Source organism: Musa acuminata, unplaced genomic scaffold, assembly GCF_036884655.1.
Source record: "Musa acuminata AAA Group cultivar baxijiao unplaced genomic scaffold, Cavendish_Baxijiao_AAA HiC_scaffold_445, whole genome shotgun sequence".
NCBI classification, from domain to species: domain Eukaryota; kingdom Viridiplantae; phylum Streptophyta; class Magnoliopsida; order Zingiberales; family Musaceae; genus Musa; species Musa acuminata.
The window spans coordinates 20,001-22,500 of NW_027020692.1; positions in this window are offsets into that span (position 1 = coordinate 20,001).

Below are 2,500 nucleotides of genomic sequence, written 5' to 3' on the forward strand. Positions count from 1 at the left end.
GGCCATTTTTGGCTGCGCGAGCGAGCGGCGAGCGGCGAACAGCGAGCGAAGCGAGAGGCAGCACCGTCCCTGCTATACGAAAGCCCCATCCAGCCCTGTGCCACCCGGGGGGTTCCAGGGTGCTGAGATGGCTGACGTTTTGCTCCGCTCACGACGGTCACCGCACCACGCAAGAACAGGCCAAAAACTGGCCAAAACAGCCCAAAAACGGGCCAAAACTGGCCATTTTTGGCTGCGCGAGCGAGCGGCGAGCGGCGAACAGCGAGCGAAGCGAGAGGCAGCACCGTCCCTGCTATACGAAAGCCCCATCCAGCCCTGTGCCACCCGGGGGGTTCCAGGGTGCTGAGATGGCTGACGTTTTGCTCCGCTCTCGACGGTCACCGCGCAATGCAAGAACAGGCCAAAAACTGGCCAAAACGGCCCAAAAACGGGCCAAAACTGGCCATTTTTGGCTGCGCGAGCGGCGAGCGGCGGACAGCGAGCGAAGCGAGAGGCAGCACCGTCCCTGCTATACGAAAGCCCCATCCAGCCCTGTGCCACCCGGGGGGTTCCAGGGTGCTGAGATGGCTGACGTTTTGCTCCGCTCTCGACGGTCACCGCGCAATGCAAGAACAGGCCAAAAACTGGCCAAAACGGCCCAAAAACGGGCCAAAACTGGCCATTTTTGGCTGCGCGAGCGAGCGGCGAGCGGCGGACAGCGAGCGAAGCGAGAGGCAGCACCGTCCCTGCTATACGAAAGCCCCATCCAGCCCTGTGCCACCCGGGGGGTTCCAGGGTGCTGAGATGGCTGACGTTTTGCTCCGCTCTCGACGGTCACCGCGCAATGCAAGAACAGGCCAAAAACTGGCCAAAACGGCCCAAAAACGGGCCAAAACTGGCCATTTTTGGCTGCACGAGCGAGCGGCGAGCGGCGGACAGCGAGCGAAGCGAGAGGCAGCACCGTCCCTGCTATACGAAAGCCCCATCCAGCCCTGTGCCACCCGGGGGGTTCCAGGGTGCTGAGATGGCTGACGTTTTGCTCCGCTCTCGACGGTCACCGCGCAATGCAAGAACAGGCCAAAAACTGGCCAAAACGGCCCAAAAACGGGCCAAAACTGGCCATTTTTGGCTGCACGAGCGAGCGGCGAGCGGCGGACAGCGAGCGAAGCGAGAGGCAGCACCGTCCCTGCTATACGAAAGCCCCATCCAGCCCTGTGCCACCCGGGGGGTTCCAGGGTGCTGAGATGGCTGACGTTTTGCTCCGCTCTCGACGGTCACCGCGCAATGCAAGAACAGGCCAAAAACTGGCCAAAACGGCCCAAAAACGGGCCAAAACTGGCCATTTTTGGCTGCACGAGCGAGCGGCGAGCGGCGGACAGCGAGCGAAGCGAGAGGCAGCACCGTCCCTGCTATACGAAAGCCCCATCCAGCCCTGTGCCACCCGGGGGGTTCCAGGGTGCTGAGATGGCTGACGTTTTGCTCCGCTCTCGACGGTCACCGCGCAATGCAAGAACAGGCCAAAAACTGGCCAAAACGGCCCAAAAACGGGCCAAAACTGGCCATTTTTGGCTGCACGAGCGAGCGGCGAGCGGCGGACAGCGAGCGAAGCGAGAGGCAGCACCGTCCCTGCTATACGAAAGCCCCATCCAGCCCTGTGCCACCCGGGGGGTTCCAGGGTGCTGAGATGGCTGACGTTTTGCTCCGCTCTCGACGGTCACCGCGCAATGCAAGAACAGGCCAAAAACTGGCCAAAACGGCCCAAAAACGGGCCAAAACTGGCCATTTTTGGCTGCGCGAGCGAGCGGCGAGCGGCGGACAGCGAGCGAAGCGAGAGGCAGCACCGTCCCTGCTATATACGAAAGCCCCATCCAGCCCTGTGCCACCCGGGGGGTTCCAGGGTGCTGAGATGGCTGACGTTTTGCTCCGCTCACGACGGTCACCGCACCACGCAAGAACGGACCATAAACAGGCCAAAACAGCCCAAAAACGGGCCAAAACTGGTCATTTTTGGCTGCGCGAGCGAGCGGCGAGCGGCGAACAGCGAGCGAAGCGTGAGGCAGCACCGTCCCTGCTATACGAAAGCCCCATCCAGCCCTGTGCCACCCGGGGGGTTCCAGGGTGCTGAGATGGCTGACGTTTTGCTCCGCTCACGACGGTCACCGCGCCATGCAAGAACGGACCAAAAACAGGCCAAAACAGCCCAAAAACGGGCCAAAACTGGCCATTTTTGGCTGAGCGAGCGAGCGGTGAGCGGCGAACAGCGAGCGAAGCGAGAGGCAGCACCGTCCCTGCTATACGAAAGCCCCATCCAGCCCTGTGCCACCCGGGGGGTTCCAGGGTGCTGAGATGGCTGACGTTTTGCTCCGCTCACGACGGTCGCCGTGCCACGCAAGAACGGACCAAAAACAGGCCAAAACAGCCCAAAAACGGGCCAAAACTGGCCATTTTAGGTTGCGCGAGCGAGCGGCGAGCGGCGAACAGCGAGCAGCGAGCGAAGCGTGAGCAGCACCGTCCCTGCTAT